Below are 27,002 nucleotides of genomic sequence, written 5' to 3'. Positions count from 1 at the left end.
GGCAACAGAGATTTATTTGATCGATATTTTCTTGCATCTCAGCTTCAGAGGCTGCAAAAAAATCATGCACCAACACACCCTTCACTTGAATTTTGAGTTGTAGCCTTTTCAAGTTGAAGTTTATTGTCAGTATGGTAGCTGATTTTTGATTCCAAACATTTGACATCATGACTGAAAAACTCCATGATAAAAAGCATGGGAACAAGAACATAGCCTTGGTTCACTCTGTTGATGACTGAGAAAGCTGGAGAGCATTGTCTAGAACCCGGGCCAGCAGGTCATCACAAATTGACATGCTCTAGTGATGAACTTCTCTGGGTGATCAAATTTTAACCCAATTTTCCATAAGTCCTCATGACTGAAAATATCAAAGGCCTTCGTCAGATCTACAAATGTTGTAGACAGACTCTTGTTCTTGTTCTCCTCCTGGCTTTTTTTCCTGGACAGTATACTCACGCCATGCCAGGAAACTGAATTGATTCCATTTGCATTGTTTTAGGAAGATTCTGAAGATCATCTGGCAGGATAAGAAACCAGACATTGAGGTCCTTTCTCGAACTAAACTGCCAAACATTTAAACTCTACTGCAGAGACAACTTTGGACTGGTCACATTATACACTTGCCAAAAAGACTGTTTTATGGAGAATTTACAACAGGGTAAGTACTCACAAAGTGGTCAGGAAAAGTGATATAAAGACACTCTTAATATTTCCCTTAAGTTCTTTAGAATTTATTGTATGACATGGTAGACACTGATCCGGGACAGCCCAGCATGGTGTAACCTCGTTAGAAAAGGAGCTGTGCTCTAGGAGCAAAACAGAATTGAGTTAGCCTAGAAGAAACAGGAGATGTGCAAAGTTAGGGAAGCCTCCCCAGACATTCATGTGAACTCTTTGTACCCAACCTGTGATAGAGCATTCCGAGCTCGGATTGGTCTGATCAGCCATAGTTGGTCACATGGTCACTTGACTCTTAACATAGTGATGTCATTTTGGTACTCTGAGAAGGAGGACAACGGCCAACCAATCAACATCTATATCTATATTTAAATCTAAATCTGCCTGGTTCAAATACTAGTTTTTTTTTTAGTATGGAGTGGGGTGGGAAGGAGAGAGAAATGGAAAGAGAAAGTTTGAAACTTAAAATGTAAAGTCATGTAGTCAGCTCTGAGTCAAATAAGAGCCAAAAGAACAGCCTTTGAATCTATGCTTTTGTAGTCTAAGGATTTAGAGTCTTAGCCTCTCTGACCTTGGTTGCCTAGAGTCATGCAGTTGTGAATGGGGTCTAGGTATGAGTCTAATCTTTCTGAGTCTGATGAATTTTCCTACTCCTCTCTTTTTGCCTCTGGTAATGGGTTATCACTATTTTGTGGTTCCAAAACTCTTAGCATTGATTTGTAATTTTTAGACCTGACCTTTTTGTTTAGAATTTCTGGAACATGCATTCACATGACTGCTTAACCTCATTTAAGAATCACAGATTTCTAGAATATTTTAGATCTAGAAGGTGTAATATTCTTCTCTAAAATATAATGTTCTCTTGTTGGTTTTCTTGGGGTCTCTAGAAGCAGTCTTTGTTTCAGTTCAGTAATCACCGCAATTGCAGCCAGGAGTTAAAGTCCAAATCCTTTATTGTCTCCTTCAAAGTCTTGTCTCTCTCTTGGGGCTCAGCTAGCTTTCTTAAAAGCCTGTTGGAGTTATTGTCTCCTTCACTTGGAGCTTGGGTAGTTTTTCTGGAGGCCTCCCCGATCTTGGTTTCAGTGGAGAAGCAAAGGAGGACAATCTGCCACCACTTCTCTGGTCTTCCTTTGTTCTGATTCTGGCTGAGCTTGTCCCTAGCTTATGTGGTCTCTTATCAAAGGTGGAAATCTTGAAGAACTATAGTAAGTACTAAGTACATGTACTGAACTAGAGAACTGTTAAGTACCATGCTAAATAACCATTGTCCCTATCAATTCCACTGACTTAGCACCTTGTTTCAAGTTCTGGCCCATAACAAGAAGGGTCTTAGGGGTTATTTGGTAGAAATGTCTTGTCACAGATCACATTGAAGAAGGGACCCTGAAACTCTCTAAAACTCCTTGAAGGAGAGATTCTCCTTGAATCCTGTGTCTGTGGGACCCCATCCCACTGGGAAAACAAGATAAAACAGCTTCATTCTGTTATCTAGGTGGGGTTGGTTCAGTCCTGAGGTAAAAGATTTCCAACCCTATTGAATTAAAGAGACTCATTCAATTCTATTCAAATTCAGGTCAAGCTGAAATCCAGCTTTTAGTCAAAGCTCCTATTATAAAAGAACCAATTCTAAACTCATTTCTTTACAGAGGTTCTACCATGCCATGCCATGCTATGCTGTCATGCTATGCTATGCCATGTTATGCCAAGGAGGCCTCTGCCCACTGGAATAATATTTTCTTCCAGGGTTACCCTCTCTTTATCCTCACCTATTTCCCCAAAGAGATTTTTTTACCCCTCTATTGGCATTTCTCTAAACTTCGCTTCTCTGCCAGAACTCCTCCACTGAGAAATTCAGCCTTTCTGTTCTTGCATAGTAAAGGCTGACTTCCCAATGCCTATAATAAACCTCTTTTATCAGTCTAGCTTTTTTGGGTTTGTAAATTCCTTTACTGAGGATCTGTGCATCATCAAAATTCCCTACCCTTACGCCGAATCCCAAGGGGGTGTAGGAGAGCCAAACCTTTCCATTTGGTTCCCTGAATCCTGAACCTGCCACTAGACCTTATCATTTAACTTCCTGACCACCAGAAACCCTAATCTCATTTTGGTTCCCTAAATCTAGACCTCTCCATTTGGTTCCCTGACAAAAGGGAACCCCAAAGCCTAAACCTCATCAACATCAATGTTAAAAATCAACTTGGATGTGTAAGTAAAGATTGCTTCTTACCAGGCAGAGCATTTCAGATTCCTTAAAAAAATAATCATTTATGTTGTTTGCTGAATTGGAATTTGATTGTAAAACATTATTTTAAGTATAACTATAACTCTTGTTTGTCATTAATATTTGTGAGGGGCCCATGATTTCATCTTTGTGGTTATATATTTTACCAACAATGATTGTAGTCCCATTAGACATGAAGATAGAAGGTTTTATGAGTTGATGTGGCTGGAAAAAATTCATTGACCAACTTCTTGGTGAGAGCCTCTTCAAGCTTAATAGTGACGGTTCTTCACATGTAAAATGTATGGTATTGCCTGTCGTCGGGGGGAGGGAATAGAGGGAGGGGGGGTAAATTGGAAAAATGAATACAAGGGATAATATTATAAAATATATATATATATATATATATATATATATATATATATATATATATATATATATATATATAATAAAAAAAAAAAAATAGTGACGGTTCTTATATGTTGGTCAACTAGAGTTGGCCTTAAGTGCCCTAAAGAAAACTTTTAACTTTGATTCTTAAGTTGGTAGGGAGCTATTGGATTTTGATGTGGATGGGAGGGAATTACACGATCACACCTGCATTTTAAGGCTACTTTTGTAATGCCAGAGAAACTCAGGCAGGATAGAGATCAGAGAACAATTTAATAATTTATTCAAAAGGGAGAGATTCACTGGAACCAAATGGATCCATGGCTTGGTCCCAGGGTTGAATGAGACTATCCTCTCCAAGAATCCAGCAGTGAATGTCGGATACAAGATTCTTTTATAGGGTAACAAGAATGATGACATAATAGGGGAAATACTTGAGATGGGGATGATCTAATGAGGATGACCTAAAGGGGGAGGCACCTAGGATGACAATGGAGGGAGGTACCAAAGAGGCTCCTGATATTCTAATAATATCTAAAATGGATAGAGCTTTATCCCATCAAACATTAAGAAGCAATGATTATAGCCTGAAGATATAAGACCTTTATCCTATCAAACTTTAAGAGGGAATGATTATAGCCTGGGGTTTTGGGATAGAGTAACTGAGGACCATTAGGGAAACTATGTCAGGACATTAAAAGAAACTGTGGCACAACACTTTGACAACCAAGTGGAAGATGAATTGGAACCGGGAGAGACTTGAGATTTGAGACTTGGAGAGCAATTAGGAGGGTTTTCCAGTAGTCCAGATGAAAGAGCCATAAGGACTTGTACCAGAGTTTTGACTGTGTGAGTGAGAGATTGGGATGTATTTGGGAGATACTGTGAAGGAATGACAAATTTGTTTTGCTTGATTTTGCATATTTTGATATAATATATGTTATTTTTATGCCCTTTAGGGCAGGAACCTGAAGGAAGGACAAATAGAATTCTGGGTTTTTTTTTTTTTTTTTTATTGATTGAGTTTGCAAGATAGTTTGATATATATATATATATATATATATATATATATATATATATATATATATATATATATATATATATATATATATATAAAATAGTTTTTATTTACCAGATATTTGCATGGGTAATTTTACAACATTGACAATTGCCAAACCTTTTGTTCCAATTTTTCCCCTCCTTCCCCCCTCCCCCCAGATGGCAGCTCAACCAATACATGTTAAATATGTTAGAGTATAAATTAAATATAATATATGTATACATGACCAAACAGTTGTTTTGCTGAACAGAAAGAATCGGACTTTGAAATAGTATACATTTAGCCTGTGAAGGAAATCCAAAATGCAGGTGGACAAAATTAGAGGGATTGGAAATTCTATGTAGGAGTTCATAATCATCTCCCAGAGTTCTTTTGCGGGGTGTAGTTGGTTCATTACTGCTCTACTGGAACTGATTTGGTTCATCTCATTATTGGAGAGGGCCACGTCCATCAGAATTGATCATCATACAGTATTGTTGTTGAAGTATATAATGATCTCCTGGTCCTGCTCATTTCACTCAGTAAGTCTCTCCAGGCCTTTCTGAAATCATCCTGTTGGTCATTTCTTGCAGAACAATAATATTCCATAATATTCATATACCACAATTTATTCAGCCAATCTCCAATTGATGGGCATCCACATAGTTTCCAGTTTCTGGCCACTACAAAGAGGGCTGCCACAAACATAGAATTCTGTTTTTTAAAAAATAGAGATGAAAGGTGAAATATTATAGATGTGAAATATTGCATGTAGTATCAGATATGGTGACTATATTGGTAGTTTTGTTTTACTGTGTTACAAGAGACCTCTTATAAAGCTAAGGTAATCTGTAATGTATGTAATATAAAAAACCAAAATTCATCAGTAAATTTTAAAAATATTTGGCCATAGATTGGATATATGAGATGAATGCAAGGGGTCAAATATGACATGTAGATTTTGAGCATGAGAAGATAGGAATTAGGGGGATGACTTTGGGAGGATGGTGATTCCCTCAACACAAATAGGAAAATTTTGAAGATGGAGAGTTTTTGAGGGGAAAGATAACAGTTTGTATTTTTAGGCATGTTGAGTTTGAGATGCCTAAAGGAAATGCATTTTCACGCATCCAGAAGAACTGGAGCTTAGGCTGAAGACTAAGGCTGGATATATATTTCTGAATCATCTACATAAAGATGGTTGAAACTGCTCATGAGATCACCGGTGAAGTAGTCCAGAGGAAGAAGAGAAGAGAGCTCAAGACTGAGGGATGTAGAAAAACTTTTACCCAAAATGACTACTCAGAGATCCCTCAGCAGAAAGCAGAAAAGTTGTTTATTGAAAATTGTTGGTGTTAGAGGCTGCAGAAAGGTCAAGGAGAATGAGGACTGAGAAAAATTTGGCAATTATGAGATGACTTTAGACAGTAGTTTCAGTGGAATGAAGTTGAAATCTGTATTGTAGAGGGTTTTGAAGAGAAGAGACTTAGAAGAGACACCTATTGAAGAAGCCTTTTCAAGGAATTGAGCTGAGAAAAGGAGGAAAGAAAAAGGGTAATGGCTCTTGGTGGGTTTTAAGGACAAGGAAGACAAAAGTGTTTTGTAGAAGGCAGGGATGAAGCTAGTATGTAGGGAGAGAGAGAGAGAAGACAATAGCTTGGGGTTGATTTGGAGGCAGGTTTCTGAAGTGAGAGGGGATATGTGTTGGTAGGGTGGTTTGTTTTGGCAAGGAGGAGATCAAAGTCTTCATTAGATTTTCATCTGTCTGTCTTTGGGCTGATATGCTAAGCTTTTCAAGAGGGGTATGACCTGCCCAAACTTGTTCTCTTTAGGCATAATTAAAAAATAATAATAATAATAGTTTTTATTTACCAGATATATGCATGGGTAATTTTACAACATTGACAATTGCCAAACCTTTTGTTCTAATTTTTCCCCTCCTTCCCCCTCCCCCCACCATGGCAGATTGACCAATACATGTTTAATATGTTAAAGTATAAATTAAATACAACATATGTATACATGTCCAAACAATTGTTTTGCTGTACACTTTGAAATAGTGTACAATTAGCCTGTGAAGGAAATCCAAAATGCAGGCAGACAAAAATAGAGAGATTGGGAATTCTATATAGTGGTTCATAGTCATCTTTCAGAGTTCTTTTACTGGATATAGCTGGTTCAGTTCATTACTGCTCTATTTAGGCATAATTTTTAAGAGTGCAGGATAATCTTCTTGTCATCCTTAGATGTTAGGAAGTGTTTCAAGAATTCTTGATTTCATCATTGTGGGTCCTTCTTATATCTTATTAGGTCTCTGGTGGCCAAAATATTCATGACTTCTGAAGAAAGTCATTTAATCTCTGCGTCCCACTTCTCTGCCAAACCTTCCTGCCATAACATAGGGATTCCTTTAGCTAATACCTCCCTGGTATTTCCTTTCAGAATCCAGGGGCACGGCCACAGTTCTAGAGGATTCCTGATGAATCAGGCTGCCCACCTGCTATAGAGGCAGTAGATTCTGAAGATATACTGTAGCATACTTTTTCTGGACATGGTAAGGCAGGATTTGTTTTGTTTGGCTATGCACATTTGTAACAGGAATTTTGTGTTTTTCCATTTCTTATTTTAAGAGTTGGGAATGGGAAGGAAGGCAGGAGGAAAAGAATGTAGACCTGAAAATAAAATAAAATTGAATATTAAAAATAAAGAATCCAAAATTATGTCCTTACTACCAGGGCATCAATGGAAATTTGTGGTTTAAAGAAAATTGCCCCATTTACTTTGTGTATGTGTGTTGGGGTGGTGAACATGATGGGGGAGCTTGAGGAGTTCTTGTTCAGTTTAAGTGTTAGACCAGATATTCTCTGTGAATCTTCCAACTCTGAGATTCTGTGATCGAGCTGTTACTGTAGCTGAAAACCAGTGGATGTGTTTCAGGAAGAAAGTGATTTCATTTTTTACTATTTAAGTAGATATCACAAAATGAATTTGAATGTTGTAAGAATATTAAGACTTACAAGATTTTTCCTACCTAAGGACTTAGAATTAAATGCCTAAGGAGCTCATATGCTAGTGTTGATGTTTATGGCTCAGTCGTATCATATTCAGTTTTGGGGATAAGACTATATTAGGGCTTTAGAATGAAGGGAGAAATGGGCTTTGTCTGCTGGAGAACTCAATGTAGATACAAGAGAAAGCACTGACAACTGGGGGAAGCGGAATGAGGAGAGAAATCCTTTGGGTACTTTTTTCAGCGTATTGCAGTTTTTTTCGATATCAATGTATAAGAACTCTGCCAAAAACTAAATGAAACTGAAGTAGCAGTACTTCATGCCAGGACTCATGAATATTGTTTGTTTTGGCCTGGTATTGACTTAAGATGGAGTTTCTGTCCTTTCATTCAATATTAATTTGTCCTCACCAGTTTCTACAATGAAGTACCACCTGCCTGTGGTGACTTGCGCCCTTAGATTCCTTGGAGCAGTATTGAATTCAGGACTATGGTATAGTTTCTGGTAGTATTAAAAAATCTAGCTGAAATCAAGTGTCTAGTCCATTTGCCTTGTATTTACTGTTTTGTTTTTGCTTTTTTTTTTTTTTTTTTTTTTGTGGAGGCTGAAAGACACGTTTTCAAAATTAGATACTCAGTGACAATTTTGAATTATCTTTTAATAACTATGTTAGCTTTTTTTGTGGTGGATATCATAGTTGCTATTGACTAATAACACTGTCCTATCATTCTCATTAGACTCACAGATACTCAAGGAGCTTATCTTAGTGTAGCAATTTGTGTTTAGACTTCATTTATATTTTAAATTTTTTTTTCATTTACAAGATTTGAATTAGCTGAAAAGAGAGGAATAAAAAGCTTTTTGATGATGGATGAATGTGACAAAGGTAGAAATTAAATTGCCTCGCTCTATTTGAAGTTCTGCTTACTTGGGCTTTTTGACTAATTCCTAAAAATATGCTGGTTTCCTTTTGGCTTGGCTGTGTGGCTGCTGAGGTTACACATCCTCTTGCATCATGAATAATAATATTGGATACAGTTTGAGCACCAAACTTGCCTATGAGAGCTTTCTCACAGAAGTGAACAGCTTGAGAGATGAGAGGGCCTGGAAGAGGTTGAAAGAAACTAGAAGAATCATTATTTTCATTCTCCCTCAGACCCCCAACAACAAAACTACTCACCACACTTTGCCTAACAAAACAAATTGAGGCTTTCAGATTGTCTGGCTTTTCTGTGTTCCCTTGGTCTTTCTTACTTCAGCTTCCTCCCCTTCTCACAAATTGTGGGTGTAATTTTCCTCATTTTTCAAGTCTCTGGGCAACAGAATATAAACTGGCAGGGCAAACTATATGATAGATTTGAAAATCTTGGCTTCCTCTTGCTACTCTCATGGTACCTCTTGGCTTCCCTGTGGGCATTTTATAGGAATTTCCATTGTGGAAGGGAGGACTCCTAGCACAGAGGCATAGTGTCCACATAGGAGACCATAAGATGTTAAGGCTTTGGGCAAATACAAAGTCTAATATTTCCCCGTAAAGAGCTAACAAGCAAACTCCAAACACTATCACTATTAAAAAAGTTTGGGAACTTTTCATTTTTAAAAATTCATATAATTCTATTTTTAAAATTCAGTTTTATTTTAAAGTCCACATTCTCTTCCACCTACTTTCCTTTTCCCCATCCCATTGAGAAAACAAAACCAAACCCATTATAATCATGTGTGATAAAACATTGGCAATATCCAGAGAAATATTCAGTCTACATTTTTGAGTATTTGGGCTCTTTTTAAATAAGCTATACAGAAAGGAAAATCTTTGACTCTGGTTTAATGATTCTGTCTGTAAAATGGGCTAACAGCCTTTTTCTTTCTCTTTTTCCCAGTATAGAAATATTGCTTAAACCAAATAAGCTCATAAGGTGTGATTTATAGAAATTGAATTTTCTACTTGTAGAAGATGTGCAAGATAAGAGCTCGATCCATGGTCATGACCTACAGGATCTGATAGTTCTTGACTACATTGGTATCTTGAAGGTTTTTTCAGTTGTTCCTCATTTGTTGCTTCCAATTTTTTAATATTTCAAGTAAAGCTCTCTGAATATTTTTATATTGATGGACTTTGTACTTTTGTAATGTATTGGGATAGTGGAGTGTATTCGATAGATTGTTAATCAGACTATAAGTGTACTTGATTCCCATCTTGGGTACTTTCTAGCCATGAGTTACATGACATCTTGAGTTTCTTCATTTGTCACTTGGGCATCAATCAGCACACATTTATTAAGTGCTTTCTGTGTACAGGTATTGTTGCAGGCACTGGGATACAAACCCCAAATACTGGCAATACCTATCTCACCGAGATGTCTAAATAAATGTCCAAATGACCTTTGGAAACTTTAAAGTCCTAAAACAATAAGGTCATAGAAGATTCAACCTTGTTTACCTCATCTGTACAATGAGCTGGAAAATGAAATTGTGACTCCCCCATGTCAATATTTCAGCCTTACTTTTCACATAATAGCACCTGCACTGAAGAATTATTGGGAAGATCAAATAACGAAAGAGATGCCATGTTTGAGATTATGTCTGGCCAGTGATACAGCTGCTCTCTGGGGGCTGATGCTGAAGATCACCATCCTTCAAAGAGGAGCTCAAGTGGAGCTGGATAGAATCCTAAGACAGCAGGGCCACATCCCCTGGGGGACAGTTGTCTCCTGAGGCAGCTTCTGTTGAATAAAACAGGCAGTTTAAGAGAGAAAAGCACAAGTAACTCTGGATTCTGGGCATAGTGTTGACTGGACAAAACGGTTTGGACTTTGTGTGAGGAGGGGAAATAGAAAGTTTAAAAATTTTTAAAGCTAATTTTATTCAGTTTATAAATTTAGATTTTTGTTTATTATTCAGCAGATCTTGAGCAATTGTTAAGCAGAAGACATACTCTGGGAAGGTCTATGGAAGATAGAAGGAAAAGGAATAAGTATCCTACAGCACTCATGTGACTGGCATTGTGCCAAGCCCTTTTTACCTGATTGTCTCATTTCTCCCAGAAATAATACTGCTGTATCAAAGGGTATGCACAGTTTGATAGCCCTTTGGGCTAGCTCCAGGTGGTTCTCCAGAATGGTTGGATCCAGAATGGTACACCAACAATGTATTTGTGTCCCACATCCCTTACAACATTTATCATTATCTTTTGCTGTCATCTTAGCCAATCTATCAGCCACATTTTTGACCAGAAAAGGAGGGGAGATACTTAGAGGGTAGTCCGTGTGTTCACACATTACTAAAAATTGTAATTCATTCACACCTCATCTTGTAGTGCAGTTTTTGTCCATGCCTTGACATGAATCTTCTAGAACGGTTCTACTTTGAGTATTGAAAACTTCCTTTCATCCCTTTCCTCACCTCCTCTTTTAGGGGAAGACAGTGAACAAAAGGGGGCAGAAGGTACTGGGGTAGGGGAGAGAAGGGACAGCTGGGAAGAGAATGAAAGATGCCCACTTGGGCCCATTCCTCTAAATGGAGACTTCCTAGAAGGAATTTTCTCATGGGAGAAGGTGGCTAGTGTGATAGAGGGAAGTCCCAGAGCGAGGAGGCAACTAACCAGAGGTGGTATAATCCTTTAGGAGACGGCTCACTTTACTTTTCCTCATATGGATGTGTAGTAGTTCCCTTATCTGTCAATTAAAATAGCAAATGAGTTTAGCCTGACATGACTTGTTCTGAGTAATTCTGAACTGGTTTTAGCATTTATTTCTTGCTTTTTAAAAATTTGCCCTCAAACCATACACCTTTTCTATATTTTGTTTGAAATCACAGAATTTCAGAATTGTTAAAAACCCTAGATACAGTCTAGTCCAATCCTTATAGAAATTCCATCTCTTTCCTATCATCTGTCTTGAGGTTGAAAGAAGCTCATCACTCTCCTAGAGTCAGCCAGTCCTACTTTGTAAGAATTTGGAGGGATTTCCTTAGCTCAAAACTAAATTGGCCAGGCTGCAATTTCCACCCATTGTTTCCAGTTTTGCCCTTGGGAATAGCAGAGCAAGTCTGATTCTTCTAGTTTATGACCTCCTAGTTTCTATAAGAAGTCCTTACAAGGATTACTCTTTCCCTCAGAGAGCCCAGGACTGGGATAGTTACCCTAGCAGTTTCTTCCCTAATGCCTCAGGCATATTTTCTTTACCTCTCTTCTGTCCCTATCCCTGTGATTCACAGCCAGTTATCTTCTATGTGTAGTCACTCTTTCTTAGAATGTAAACTCTTACAACCTGTTCTCACTTTTGTATTTGTAACCCTAGCATAGTTAATAAATATTTTTATTCATTTATTCCTTCCTCACCATTATGATTGTTCTCCTGGGCACACTTAAGTTTGCCAGGTTTTAGAAATTTGGAATAATTTTTGCCTTTCTTTGGGCCTGTTTGTCTCCCTTTTTCCTCCCTTTAGCCTAGCTTAGTCACATTTGGAAGTTCTTTCAGGGCCTGATACTCCCCTCTTTGAAATCCTGGGAGATTTTGTCTTGCTCTATCACCTCCATTCAGAAAACACTCAGATGTATATGTCCAGTACTGATCACTGGACTTCTTGTATCAGCAACTGCCTATTGGATATGTCAAGCTAGATCTAGAATTCAGTTTCCAAAGCAGAACTCGGTATCTTTTGCACCAGACATAATCTCTCTTATGGAATTTCTTATTTCTGTCCAGGACATCGGCATCCCTCACTTTTTCACTTTCCTCATATATTAATAGTTACCATATTCAAAACAGAATTCTTTTTCTTTTCCTCTAAGCCCTCCCCCTTCCTTCCTTTTTATTATAAAAGACAACACCTTTTCCCCAGAAATCTAGAAGGACTGGAATCAGTACATTCTCAAGCTGCAGTTTCATTTCTTATTGTGGCCTTTCTGACGTCCTTGGACACTAGTCTCTCCCTCTGTCATTACCTGGTATTTACTTCATTTATATTTCACTCCTGCCTCTGACCCCTTCTGGCTGTTTGGGCACTAGAAAGGTGGGCCGCTGAACACAGGGCTTGGAGTCAGAAAGACTTCGCAGCTGTGTAGCCTGTGTGACTGACTGGGACATTTTCCCTCTCTGTACCTCAGTTTCCTCATCTGTCATAGGATGATAATTGTGGCACCTACCCACATGAGAGAACATAGCCTGAAAGGAGTGGAGGAATGTTATTCTTGTTATTGGCAGAGGGCATTTCTTCACAGGGAGTTCCATATATTATTGAAATCACAGGTCTACTCCTTGTCTCCAATACTGTATTTTAGACACTTTTGGGCATTTTCATCAATAGGTAGAATGTGAGCTTCTTGGCTCTTTTTCTTTTTATATCTAGCACTGACCACAATGCCTGTCACATATATAGGTGCTTAACAAATGCTGGGGATTGATTGCCTGACTAGACTGATCCACATGGGGAAAAAATACTAGTGTCCAATACTAGGGACTCGGTTGAGGAAGGACATTAGAATCCAAAGATCATACCTAGCAGGGTCTTCTGTCTGTCAGTTGAAGGAATATATTTAGCCTGAAGAAGAGAAGGTTGAGGGGAAGGAAGGTTAGGATAATCAAGAGTTGTCAAGTGGAAAGAAGGATTGAATTTGCTCTTTTGGCGCTTAAGAGTACAGAATAAGGAATGGGGTGGTAGAAGTTGTAAAAAGGGTGAAGATATTGAGGTCAACAAGAGCCTTCAAGAGGAGAATGAGTTGCTTGATTCTTCCTCATCTCAGTTCTTCAGCTAGAGGCTGAACAATGACTTGTTAGCTATGTTGAATAGGGAATCCTTTTCTGCTGTGGACTAGACTGAAACACCACTGATCTTTTACCACTTGAGAATCAATTCTGACAATGCTTCTGTATTTTTCTTTTTTAGAGCATCATGTGGTAGTCTTGATAAAAAAAGTATTTGGTAGATTTTTTTGTTGTGGCCTCCTTTTAATATTTTATCCTATCTGTTGCTGTCATACAGGTGAATGTTTTTTTGTTGGCCAGATGGCAACAGATGATATTATGGGCTAGAACTCTGAAACAAAGGAATCTTACAAGGTGCTAAGTCAGTGGAATTGATAGAGACAGTGGTTATCTAGTTTAGCATGGTTCAGTATATTGATTTAATCTTACAACAAATAATGGCTTCCTAGTGGTATAATAATTGGGTTATACTCAGTGTAGAGCATATAAGCTAGCAGCCTCAGCAGGATTCAATTTGAGAGATTCAGAGAGCAGAGAAGACAGGTGAGAGCTCAAGCTCTTGGAACCCAGGGGAGAGATCAACCTCTAAGAAAGCTAACTGGGCCCCAGAAAAGGAGATAAGACTTTGAAAGAGACTATAAAGGATTTGGACTTTGACCCCTGGCTACTTGTGTGGTGATTACTGAACTGAAACGAAGGCTGCTTCCAGAGACCCCAAGAAAACCAAAACAGAGAACACTACAAGATGAGAATGAAATAGTTTTGTAAAAATGATAGTTGAATCACTGCAAAACTAAAAAACCTATGGTGGTAAATGTGCCACGCAGGAATCTTTTGGCCTTTAGAAACTTGTCTCCAAACCAGAAAGTGACTAGAGTAAAAGAATTAAAGAAGCAACTTATCAGGGATAAAGTCAGAAAAAATGAACCCTGCTGAGAAGAGGCCCAGATGAAACCTACTTTGAAGGTCCGAAAAGCCCTCAGAGATCATCTAGCCTGATTTCCTCCATTTGGATTCAGAAGGTAGTACTTGGCCAAATGGCCTATGTGGCCTGGCCAACTCATTCACCACCCTGGCATTTACTTTCCAAATCTGTGAAACAAGGTTTATGATACTTGTACTACCCATCTCACAGTGGTATAATGAATACGTTGCTTTATAAATCTTAAATTGCTATATAAATGTGAATTATGATTTTAGAAAACTATATTTAAAAAACCCTTTAAATGAAAGATTGTTAAAACAAGGTTAACCCTTAGCTACCTGGAAAAATAGACCATCTCAATCTGTACTCTGAGTCCATTATCTTTCTTTCTTTTCTTTTTTTTGAAATTTTTTATTTTTCAAAACATATGCATAGATAATTCTGAAACATTAGCCCTTGCAAAACTTTCGTATTCCAGTCTCCCCCCCCTTTCTCCTACCTCCCTTTCCTGGATGACAAGTAGTGCAATATATGTTAAACATGGTAGAAATATATGTTAAATCCAATATATGTGTACATATTTATATAATTATCTTGCTGTACAAGAAAAATCAAGTTAAACCAGAGAAGAAAATGATGAAGGAAATAAAATGCAAGCAAACAACAAAAAGAGTGAGAATGCTATGTTGTGAACCACACTCAGTTCCCATAGTCCTCTCCCTGGGTGCAGATGGCTCTCTTCATCACAAGATCTCATTGTTGAAGAGAGCCACATCCTTCAGATCCTTCATCATATAATCTTGCTGTTGCTGTGTATAATGATCTCTTGATTCTGCTCATTTCACTTAGCATCTGTTTAAGTCTCTTCAGGCCTCTTTGAAGTCATCCTGCTGATCATTTCTTATAAAACAATAATATTCTATAACATTCATAGACCATAACTCATTTAGCCATCCAGCCATGGATGAGTATCCACTCAATTTCCAGTTTCTTGCCACTACAAAAAGGGCTGCCATAAACATTTTTGCACGCGTGGATCCCTTTCCCTCCTTTAAGATCTCTTTGGGATATAAGCCCAGTAGAAATATTGCTGGATCAAAGGGGATGCACAGTTTGATAACTCTTTGGGCATGATTCCAAATTGCTCTCCACAATGGTTGGATCTGTTCACAATTCCACCAGCAATGTATTAATGTCCCAGTTTTCTCACATCCCCTCTAACATTCATTATCTTTTCCTATCATCTGAGAAGTGTGTAGTGGTACCTCAGAGTTGTCTTTATTTGCATTTCTCTGATCAATAGTGATTTGAACACCTTTTCATATGAGTAGAGATGGTTTCAATTTCTTCATCTGAAAATTGTTTATATCCTTTGACCATTTGTCCATTGGAGAATGGCTTGATTTCTTATAAATTTGAGTCAATTCTCTAGGCCTTTATTAGAACCCTCAATTATAAAAATGTTTTCCCAGTTTATTGCTTCCCTTTTAATCTTGTCTGCATTAGTTTTGAGTGTACAAAAACATTTTAACTTAATATAATCAGAATTATCTATTTTGTGATCAATAATGATCTCCAGTTCTTCTTTAGTCACAAATTTCTTCCTCCTCTACAGAGCTGAGAGATAAACTATCCTATGTTCTTCTAATTTGTTTATGATATCATTCTTTATGTCTAGATCATAAACCCATTTTGACCTTATCTTAGTATACGGTGTTAGGTGTGGGTTGATGCCTAGTTTCTGACATATTAGTTTCCATTTTCCCAGTAGTTTTTGTTAAATAGTGAATTCTTATCCCCCAAATTGGGACTTTTTGGTCTGTCAAATACTAGATTACTATAGTCATTGACTATTTTGTCCCGTGAACCTTATCTATTCCACTGATTGACTACTCTCTTTCTTAGCCAATACCAAATTGTTTTGATGACTGCTGTTTTATAATATTATTTTAGATCTGGTACAACTAAGCCACCTACATTTGCATTTTTTTCCTATTAATTCCCTTGAAATTCTTGTTCTTTTGTTCTTCCAGATGAATTTTATTATTAATTTTTTTCTAGGTATGTAAAACAATTTCTTGGGAATGTGATTGGTGTAGCACTAAATAAATAAATTATTTAGGCAGTATTGTTATTTTTATTATATTTGCTTGACCTATCCAAGAGCATTTGATATTTTTCCAATTGTTTAGATCTCACTTGTGTATGTGTGTGTGTGTAAAGTTTTGTAGTTGTGTTCATATAGTTCCTTCCTTTCCCTTGCCAGATTCCCAAATATTTTATACTATTGACAATTATTTTAAATGGAATTTCTCTTTGTATTTCTTGTTGTTGGATTTTGTTGGTAATGTATAAAAATGCAGATGATTTATGTGTGGGTTTATTTTGTTATCCTGCAACTTTGCTAACATTGTGGATTATTTCTAATAGTGTTTTAGTTGATTCTCTACGGTTCTCTATTTGTACCATCATATCATCTGCAAAGAATGATAATTTGGTTTCCTCATTACCTACTCTAATTCCTGTAATCTCTTTTTCTTCTCTTATTGCCAAAGTTAACATTTTTAATACAATATTGAATAATAATGGTGATAGTGGGCAACTTTGTTACACCCGGATGGTTCTAGTTTATCCTTATTACATTATCCATTATCTTTCTATGAGAAGTTAAATAGCCTGTTACATCATGATTCCTTTGAAATTGTGATTGGTCATTCATTGCATTGTCTTTTAAAGTTGGTTATTTTAAAATTGTTGTTTTTATTGTGTAAGTTGTCCTCCTGGTTCTGTTCACTTTCCTCTGCATCACAGAAATCTTCTTAGGTTTTTCCTTGAATCAATTTCTTTTATTTTTACAGTGCAACAGTATTTGTCACATTCATTTATACCATTGTTTGTTTAGCCATTCCATTTGATAGGTACCCCCTCAGTCTATAATTCACTGCACAGCAACACAAAAAGAACTACTCAATATTTTTGTACTTATAAGTCCTTTTCCACTTTCTTTGATCTCTTTGGAGTTTAGACCTAATAGTGATATCACTTGGTTCAAACTATTCTTTGGGGACATGGTTCCAAATTACATTCCTTTAGCTGGACCAATTTATAGCTCCACCAAGATTGTATTAATGTGCCCATTTTCCCATAGTCCCTCCAGCATTTGTCTTGTTCCATTTTTATTAGTCTTATCATTCTGATGGATGTGAGGTACAACCTAAGTTATTTTAATTTTATTTTTTCTGATCATTAGTGATATAGAACATTTTTTCCATGTGCCTATTGATATCTTGGATTTCCTTCTCTGAAAATTGCCCAGTCAAATCCTTTGACTTTTTATGAGTTGATCTTTATTCTTATAAATTTAGATCCATTCTCTATATATCTTAGAAATGAGACTTTTATTAGAGAAATTTGAAAATTGAAATTTTTTTCTCATTTATTCTGCTTCTTTGCATAATTTTTTTTGCAACCTCTTTTAAATTTGATGTAATTAAAATTGTCCATTTTCTGTTTTGTAGCACTCTCTTGTTTGATCATTGACTTTTCCTTTATCTGTAGCTCTGACAAGTAATTTCTTGCTTGCTCGTCTAATTTGTTTTATGATGTCCTCTTTTTTGTCTGTCATGAACCTATTTGTAGTTTAGTGTGTTATATGCTGTTGAGATGTTGGTCTAGACCTAATTTTTGTTGGATTATTTTCCAGTTTTCCTAGCAGTTTTTATTGAATCATATATTTTTGCTTTAAAAGCTATAAACTCTTAAGTTTTTTGAACATTAGATTATTGTGGTGATTTGTTCTTATATTTTGTGTATTTTGTTGTTCCACTGATTATCTTTTATCAGATTATTATCAGATTATCTTTTGTTAACAGTTTCCAAGATTAGCACTTAACAGAATTACACAATTTTTAGAGGAATGTATTCTCAGAGGAATAGTTGGAAATACCTGAGTCTCAAAGACTCAAAGTGGTAGCCCCAGCTATATAGTTTGTGTCAGTGGTGAGATTTATTTCTTCCTGATTTCAAAGCTAATACCTTATATACTCTTCCATAATTGGTTTAATATTGTAGCTGTATATATACATATGTACTATGTGTGTATATATATATTCCTGGTGCTAACCATAAATATGTAATCAATTAAAACAAATTTCAACATTGTTGTTCAGTCTCTTTTTTTAAGCATGTCTGACTCTTTTGACCCCATTTCAGCTTTTTTTGACAAAGATACTGGAGTGGTTTGCCATTTTCTTCTCCAGTGTGTTTCCATTTTACGGATGAAGAAACTGAGGAAAACAGGGTTAAAACTTGCCCAGAGTCACACTCCTAGTAAGTGTCTGAAATGAGATTTGAACTCATGGAGAGTACCCAACCAAAGGGCAGAATCCCAGAAGGAATGAGACAGGTTGGAGGAGCATCTGAGTAGAGTACTTTCTCAGAAGAGACAACAGGGAACAGAGAGAGTGCAAGTGAAGCTGGTCAACAGTCTCAGATGCTGCAGAGTTTAGAAGAAGCTCTGAGAACAGGTGAAGTAACCTAACTGTGAGAAGAAGATTGTTGGTGACCCTTAAGATGAGGAGTGGAAGAAGAAGCTAGATTGTGAAGAATTAAGAAGTGAGTAGGAGATGGGAAGAAGTATAGACAGCTTTTCCTGGGAGTTTTTCAATAAAAGAGAGGAAAGATTTAAGAGTTTGATGACACAATAGATTCAAGTAAAGGGGATGGAAGAGAACAAGTTACCTTTTTTTTTTTTTTAATGGTCATATTTTAGTTTATTTTGGATTTAACTTTCTTTTTTTATTTTTTATTAATTTTATAATTATAACTTTTTTTTGACAGTACATATGCATAGGTAATTTTGTTTTTTACAACATTATCGTTTGTACTCCCTTCTGTTCCGAATTTTTCCCCTCCTTCCCTCCACCCCCTTCCCTAGATGGCAGGCATTCCCATACATATTAAATATCTTATAGTATATCCTAGGTACAATATATATGTGCAGAACCGAATTTTGTTGTTGTTGTTGCAAAGGAAGAATTGTATTTGGAAGGTAAAAATCTGGGAAGAAAAAAAAATGCTCACAGTTTACACTCATTTTCCAGTGTTCCTTTTCTGGATGTAGCTGATTCTATCTATCATTGATCAATTGAGATTGGATTAGCTCTTCTCTATGTTGAAGATATCCACTTCCATCAGAATACATCCTCATACAGTATCATTGTTGAAGTGTATAATGATCTCCTAGTTCTGCTCGTTTCATTCAGCATCAGTTGATGTAAGTCTCTCCAAGCCTCTCTGTATTCCTCTTGTTGGTCATTTCTTACAGAACAATAATATTCCATAACATTCATATACCATAATTTATCCAACCATTCTCCAACTGATGGACATCCATTCAACTTCCAGTTTCTAGCCACTACAAAAAGAGCTGCCACAAACATTTTGGCACACACAGGTCCCTTTCCCTTCTTTAGTATTTCCTTGGGATATAAGCTCAGTAGTAGTAGTAGCACTGCTGGGTCAAACAGTATGCACATTTTGACAACTTTTTGGGCATAATTCCAGATTGCTCTCCAGAATGATTGGATTCTTTCACAACTCCACCAACAATGCAACAGTGTCCCAGTTTTCCCACAGCCCCTCCAACATTCATCATTATTTGTTCCTGTCATCTTAGCCAATCTGACAGGGAACAAGTTACTTTTAATAGGCAGTTGGAAAGGAGTGTCTAAGGAGAGAGTCAAAATTTGCAAGAGGGGATGATTGAAAGAACATATTCCTGGAGGACTCAGAAGGGGATAGTTCTTAAATAGAGGAGCTGTTAGAGAAAAGGACCACCTCTTCATTCAAGATTGGAGAAGAGTAGAAAAGAATGAAAGACAGTGTTTATAATGTTTGAAGTTTAAATTTTGGGGAGAAGAAGGAGCTTAAGATGCATGGACTTATTAGTTTTAAAAAATAAAGTAAGAAAGGTAGTTTAGATGACTCTAGTAAAGAGAAGAATTGGAATAACTTATATGGAGAATGTCTTAATTTGTCACAGATGAGTAAAAGGATGGGTGCATAGTAAGGAGGGTCCACTGGAGATTAGGCAACATGATTCATTGTTATCCAGTGCAATAGAAGACCAAAGTGATATGTCAGTGTCAAGGTTTATGTATAGTGTGTGTGACTGTGACTGATGAAAGCATTCTGATCTCGGAAGGCTCTTCCACAGGTGAGGCACAGATAGTCCTTATGAACATTTGGGAAGGAATTACTATAAATTTGCATATCTCATATTTCTCTTGTGCTATTGCAATTCTGCTTTGCTCATAGAATAGAGCACCTTCTTAGATGTGGGGAAGCTATGCTGGATGTTCCTATACCAGTGCCTCCCATGTCTCCCAGTTAATACCAGAATTTTTCAGAGGTCATGAGTGTCCTTGTATTGTTTCCTCAGATCTCTGTATGAGTGCTTACCTTTTGTGAGTTTAACAAAAAATAGTATTTTATACTAAAGAGCGGAAAGAGACATATATGTGCCAAAATGTTTGTGGCAGCTCTTTTTGTTGTAGCTAGAAACTGGAAGATGAATGGATGTCCATCAGTTGGAGAATGGTTGGGTAAATTGTGGTATATGAAGGTTATGGAATATTATTGCTCGGTAAGAAATGACCAGCAGGAGGAATATAGAGAGGCCTGGAGAGACTTACATCAACTGATGCTGAGTGAAATGAGCAGAACCAGAAGATCACTGTACACTTCAACAACAATACTGTATGGGGATGTATTCTGATGGAAGTGGAAATCTTCAACATAAAGAAGATCCAACTCACTTCCAGTTGATCAATGATGGACAGGGGTAGCTGCACCCAGAGAAGAAACACTGGGAAGGGAATGAAAATTGTTAGCACTAATATCTGTCTGCCCAGGTTGCATGTACCTTCGGATTCTAATGTTTATTGTGCAACAAGAAAATGATATTCGCACACATGTATTGTACCTAGACTATATTGTAACACATGTAAAATGTATGGTATTGCCTGTCGTCGGGGGGAGGGAATAGAGGGAGGGGGAGTAATTTGGAAAAATGAATACAAGGGATAATATTATAAAAAATATATATATATATAATAAAAAAAAAAAAAAGAAAAAAAATAGTATTTGAGGCAAATGTTTAGCTGTTTAACATTTGAACAATGTGGAGAGAGGGAGAGGACAAGATAAACAGTGATAAACAGTTAAGTTCAGAAAGCTCTGTTACAGAGGTTATGAAGGTGAAGCCGGAGCAGATTGAATGGCTTAGGAGAGTCTGGATAAACAGAGCGACCAGAGTTTGTGGTATGAGAAGAACTAAGAAAGACGTGTGGTATGGATGAGTTTACAGATAAAAAAAGAAAGAGGTTGGGAGCAGAATTACAGTTCTTTTGTACAAAATGGAAGACCTGGAATATGTCCATCTCTGCATCTGGTTGAAGTTGAGGAAAAGTACAGGTCATGGGCGTTGAGGAGGTTGATAAATTACAAAACAAAATTGTTCAAGGGGACATCAATATATATCCCCAAGTATAAAATTGTCATTTAGGAAGGAAGATTATGAACTATATAACCCTTAACCAGTTCTAACTTGGAAATCTTATAATTGATTAATTTTTTTTTTTTTAAGTCTTGGAAGAAACCAGTTTCATAGCAGTAGATGTTAACTAGTGTTTAACCCATGATTCTTTTGGGAAGGGGAACATTTCCATCAGCACACTGTGTTCTTCCCCCCAAAACATATACTCACTCAGTCCAGAAGACAGCATAACAGTGATTCCTGCTATCATTCTTAACTCCTCATTCTACCTCTTCCCTATACACTCAGTTGTTAAGTCTGTCATTTTTTTGTTCAATTGTTCCTGACTATTGGTGACCCCATTGTGGGTTTTCTTGGCTGAAATAGTAAGAGAACTAACCCAAATCTTCCCCTTCAGAAGTGCACAGAACCTGGTCATTAGAAAGTAGCTTTGAATAATGAGTAAACTGAAAAATAAGCCCATAATAAAAATATATTATGGTGACCAGGATGTTCAGGATAGAAAATAAGAAAAGAATGATTCCAAAATATACAAATAAAGCATTAAAGAAAAGCATAGCCTGAACACAGAATAAACCATAATTCCTGGAAGAGATGAAGCAAATTTACTTTTAAGAGTTGAAGTGTGTTTTTATCTATGTCATCCCAGAAAGCAAAAAATACAAGTTTGCAACTAAGAATAACTTACCTAGATAAAATTAATATCCTTCTAAGTGAATCTTTAGTGAAATAAAGGTCTTCTAAGTAGTTCTGATGAAAAGACTATTGCTGAGTAGAAACTTAATTTCTAACTCAAGAATTAGGAGAAATCTTAAAAGGTAAACAAACAGGTAACCATTAATATCTAAGTAAGGACAAACTGCTTATATCCTATGTGGGGAGGTGATATATGTATTCCCTCTGAACTCCTGTCACACTCCTTACAGAGAGGAGGCTAATTGGAAAGAAGGCCTGGGAGTGGTTCAAAAAAAAAAGAGAAATAGAGGGGAAAGAGATATACACTGTAGGAAAGGGGTCAGAAAAAGAGAGGAAAAATTATCTTACATAGTTAAGGTGTGTAAATGAAATTCTTCATAAAAGGAAATGGTAGGGGGAATGGTCGCGATTTGAACCTCAGTCTCATTTGAACTGGTCAAAGGAAGGGAAAATATTAATATCTATATAATTGTGTATGGAAAGACATTTTTCTCAGCGGAATAAGCAAAAGATAACTAAACACGAGAGAGAATAATATAACAGAGGGATTAATATTAAACAAAAACTTTTAACTGAGGGAATGCCCATCAACTACATAATAGCAGAACAAGTCATGGTATATAAATATTGTGCTGGAAGAAATGATGAAAAGAATGATTTTAGAGAAACCAAGGAAGACTTTTTGAACAGATGTGGTAAAGTGAACAGAATCAGAAGAGCAGTGATACCAATATAATAAAGATAAACAGCTTTGAAAAATTTAGAAAGTTTATTCAGATGAATAAATCAGGATTTCAGAGGACTAATATATTCCCTACTTCTTATTAGGCGAATACCTCAGAGTGCACAATAAAACATTGCATATACACATATTTCTTTTGGAGGTGGCTAATGAAAAAAAATTATTATATATCTCTATAATAGATTTTGTTACTCTATCATTCTCAGTTTGGGATGGGAAAAACAGAAGATTTTTGTTGATTAAAAAGTAAAATGTGTTTTAAAATGAGACTGGATAGTGTCTAAGGTTCCTTACAGCCCTAGAGTTCCTTCTTTTAAACTTGTTTACTTTTATCTTTGCTACTATCTTTTTCTTCCTCTTTGTCTTTTAAATAGCCTGGGGCTTGCCCTTGGCCTGTTTGCTAACCTGGTTTGACACTATGCTAAACATTGTTAACTGTATTTTGAGATACAGCTGAATATTGTGATTGGTTAGAGTACTGAGTTATTGAAAATGAAAGAGGTAAAAATTTCCTTATTTACTTGGAGGAACTGTCTATTCCCCAAGGGCTGGGTTTAAATTCAAAGGAACAAGCTGCAACTCCAGAATTCACCTGCACTCCAAGGAGGACTGAAGGTTGAGAATGGGAGCTTGATTGATTAAGAAAAGCTCTGTCTCTGTGTGTGGGTATGATACTGTTCTAGTGGCAGTGCAGAGAGCTGTGGGAATCCCCTTTTTGGTTGGAGGTTGCAGGTCCAATGTGAAAAGAATTCCCAAACCCGAAAAGTTTGAATGGCAAAGAGAAGTTTTATTGGCACTGAGAAGTCAGCTTTGCTAGGAAGGCAGACTTCTGAGTGGCAAAGTCCTGTTAGAGAAATGAAGAATATCATTGAGAAGAGAATATCTTCACAGCGGTCAAGAGTCCTGGCAGGCAGCTGTGCCAAGAGGAGAGGACCTTTGGCAAAAGCATATTCCTACTCTGGACTTCTGCAAAGATTTGGAGTTTAGAATTATCCTTTATAGAAGTCTGAGGCTAAAACTTCCAGTTGGAAAAAGAGCCAATGCCCCTGGGCCTGGATATTTATCTTAAGAGTTTCCTGACATTAATATCAGACCAAGGTCTCCCAATTGAATGAAAATCACTTTGAAGGCTTCCTGGATTGGGCTCCAGCTACACAAAAGATCAATTGAGGTGGGGGTTAATTTGCCTTATAAAAGGCCCAGTGTGGAAAATATGCCCCTCCCAGACTCTCAGGACTTCGAGGCTCTGAATCAAAGGAGACACAATTTCAGAGTGATTATTTTACAGATTAAAAGAGATAGTTTCACTCCTGTCATGTATGTGTGTATTCACAGGAAAAGATCTGGCTATTTTGTATTTAAAAGCTTTGTACATAATTGGACTTATGCAAATAGTTTTTAGCTAGAGAGAGAAAGTTCATAATTGTCACATCACAAAGGAAAAAATTCGCATCTCTGTGAACCAGTTTGGTTCTGCAGAAATAATTAAAAAGTTATAGAAGTGCTAAAACATTTTAGCAGATTCTGGGTTTTTTTGAGACTAATCATTAAGTTGCTTGGCACTCTATCAGCTACCTTGAGTTAGTCTATTGTATTAAGTAGGTCTAATTTACATGACTAAAAGCCTTCTGAGGTCCTGAACCTGAGGCTTACAGAAAAACTGCTAAAGAAAAAAAAGCCCTCTATAGGATTTTCCACGTTTCTCTCCCTTGGAGAAGCTTGTGGAATCTGTCCTGGCTAAGCTGGCGTCCCTCAATGGCCTGGATTTTTCTGGGGTTTGCCCTGGTACCCAACATCTTTGACATGGCTCCTCAGTATTTCTGGCATGGAGGGTGGGCTAGTCACTGGGCCACAGGTCTGCAGCCTTAGGTCCAAATTTCTCCAACCCTCTCCCCCTGGGTCCTAAAGAGTGCCATTCTTGCATATTCCCCTTCCTGGACCATGGACTTGAAAAGACAGTTTTCTGCCACCTTAAATTTTGGGTCTGTGTGTGTGTAAATTCTTATTCTGAAATTGTTTGGGAAAATGTGCTAAAATTGTGAACTGTTTATTCTGGTATTCTGGTATAAGATTTTAGAAACGTATATATTAATCTAATGATTAGCTTTTAAGTTAAAAAAAAATTGGATATTAAGACAAAGTTCTCTGGTAACTTACCTAAAGAGGTCACATGTTTGTATCCCCTAATTAATGTTGCTTTTTAAATTGTATATTGGGTAATCTGAAAAAATTGAGTTGTGCTTTAACATTTTGTTAACCTTGCTAGATATGTGGTATAAATTTTGTGTAATTTGGTCCAAAGTTATTTAGATATTACCTATATTCTGAATCTTAAGGTTTGTCTTGCCCTTTAACAGAAAAAGTAAAAGCAAGAAAATTTGCCTTATAGGAATATGTGTAATTGCAAAACAAATTGTATCTAAAAGGTATGCAGTATGTCTAAAGATAAATAAGAAATATTGAGGAGGTGTCCCTTCAGAGAGAGGGAGCCTGGCTACAGAATATTCAAGTTAGGTTTTACTGAAATGAAACCAGAGGGAAAACTGAAATATTTACTAATTATTGTGGTCCATTTGATAGCATGGGTGGAAGCTTTCCCCTGAACTCCGATCCCTTAAGAGGGGTAGTGGAATAACATTGGAAACAAATTGTACCTAAGTATAGATTGATAAAGACCAATGATTCTAGTAATAGAACATACTTCACTTTTAAGATTTTATAATAAATAATGGGGAAGGATTGCAAATTGAGTAGTAATTCCATACACCTGGACATCTGCACTCATCAGGGAAAATGAAAAGAATGAATCAGATTCTTTTTGTTTTTTCCAATTTATTTATTTATTTTTAAAATTAATTTTATAATTATGACATTTTTGACAGTACATATGCATATGTAATTTTTTGCAACATTATCCCTTGTACTCCCTTCTGTTCCGAAATTTTCCCCTCCTTCCCTCCACTCCTCCTCTAAATGGCAGGCATTCCCATACATATTAAACATGTTAAAGTATATCCTAGCTTAAATATAAATATGTGCAGAACCGAATTTTGTTGTTGTTGTTGTTGTTGTTGCAAAGGAACAATTGGGTTCGGAAGGTAAAAAATAACCTGGGGAGAAAAACAAAAAAATGCTAACATTTATTTTCATTATCCAGTGTTCCTTTTCTGGGTGTAGCTGGTTCTGTCCATCATTGATCAATTGGAATTGGATTACCTCTTCTCTATGTTGAAGATATCCACTTCCTTCAGAATACATCCTCATACAGTATCATTGTTGAAGTGTATAATGATTGAATCAGATTCTTAAGACACTGATTGATGTTAGAGACTAAATTGCCTTGGACCAAATGTTTGCCTACTGCTTTGTTATAGAATTAAAACTGTCTTCAGAAGTGATCTGGACTTTCCCCATATAAGATGCTGTTTGGTTTATTTTATTTGGGAGGAGAAAAGGAAATTCCCTCTTTTGAGACAAAGAATACATTTTTAAGGAATTACATACTGGCAATGTCCTCATACCTTTCAGCCCTTAGGAAGCAAGGATTGTTGACTCAGACAGACAACATCTTTGGAGTTTACAGTTCCAGGAGAATGGAGGCTTACTAAGTCCTGGAAGAAAAGAGTGGGAAGGACCTTACCAGACATTACAGATGACTGAGATTGCAGTCTGGAGGCTGAGAACAGCAAAGTTAAAGGATCTGTGTAGGAACCTCAACCATGTACTGTTAGGGACAATTTATAACTTCTAAAATTGATTCTGCACCTGGGCAATTAGGAATGTTTTGGTGGGAAGGGAGATTAATTGTGTTTAGAGTATTGGTGTTGTATCTGTTACTTATATTTCCAGAAAAGTTTATAGGGACTCTTCGATTGAAGGAAGTTGAATGAACATTTTTTTTGATGAAGAAATTATAAATGTTAATTCTGATAAGGTTCTTTAATGTGAAATTAGGACAGTATACTCTATGTGAGTTTTAATTGGTTGTATCAAGTCATTGTTTAGGGAGATAGAGAATAGTGTCTTGTTTTTGTCCC

General features: G+C 36.7%; 1 protein-coding gene across 6 annotated transcripts in view; it reads left to right on the top strand.

Moving 5' to 3' along the window:
• Positions 1–27,002, top strand: part of ZFYVE9 (zinc finger FYVE-type containing 9) — a 172,670-nt gene that overhangs the window by 26,351 nt on the left and 119,317 nt on the right. For 4 of the 6 annotated variants that reach the window (XM_074265932.1, XM_074265936.1, XM_074265935.1 and 1 more), the window contains exon 2: positions 500–658. The exons of 1 other annotated variant lie outside the window; for it this stretch is intronic. The gene's annotated coding sequence lies outside the window, so the exon portion shown is untranslated. Of the gene's footprint in view, positions 1–499; positions 659–6,770; positions 6,883–27,002 lie in introns of all 6 variants that reach the window. One more of the 6 variants, XM_074265933.1, reaches the window with a different exon arrangement.

The sequence above is a fragment of the Sminthopsis crassicaudata genome, chromosome 4, assembly GCF_048593235.1.
Source record: "Sminthopsis crassicaudata isolate SCR6 chromosome 4, ASM4859323v1, whole genome shotgun sequence".
In the NCBI taxonomy this organism is placed as follows: domain Eukaryota; kingdom Metazoa; phylum Chordata; class Mammalia; order Dasyuromorphia; family Dasyuridae; genus Sminthopsis; species Sminthopsis crassicaudata.
Note: the sequence above shows the minus strand (reverse complement) of the source record. Positions and strands in the feature narration are given on the sequence as shown.